Here is a 441-nt window from a genome sequence, read left to right as displayed (position 1 = left end):
GTGTGTGTGTGTGTGTGTGTGTGTGTGTGTGTGTGTGTGTTTGGAGGTGATGGAAAGGTAGCAAGGAATTCAGCAGCTTCACTCTCCCCACCCCACCCTCAATGCACCTTTGACCTTTTTCAGTTGGGAATGAGTAAAAAGTCTAAAGCTAGAAGAGCTGGGAGCAGTAGCAGTAGAAATCTCTTTGGGGTATTTAAGACACTAAGTTTTTCAGCGAATCCAGTGTCTTTATTCCTAAGTAAAGATGGAAATAAAGAGAAAAAAGTTACCGAAACAAACCAGTAGATTGCTCTCCTGACTCCTTTAGATTAATGGTTTCCGGGGACAATTATCTGTCCATAGAGCTTTCTCACACGTAAGGGCCATTGTTTCTCATGAACTTCGTAGGTCTTAGACAGATCTCCCAGCGTCACAGCAACACACAAGTCACCACAGTATGAC

This window comes from Echinops telfairi, unplaced genomic scaffold (genome assembly GCF_000313985.2).
Source record: "Echinops telfairi isolate 266 unplaced genomic scaffold, ASM31398v2 ScPeMD7_7468;HRSCAF=8506_1, whole genome shotgun sequence".
Lineage (NCBI taxonomy): Eukaryota > Metazoa > Chordata > Mammalia > Afrosoricida > Tenrecidae > Echinops > Echinops telfairi.
Note: the sequence above shows the minus strand (reverse complement) of the source record.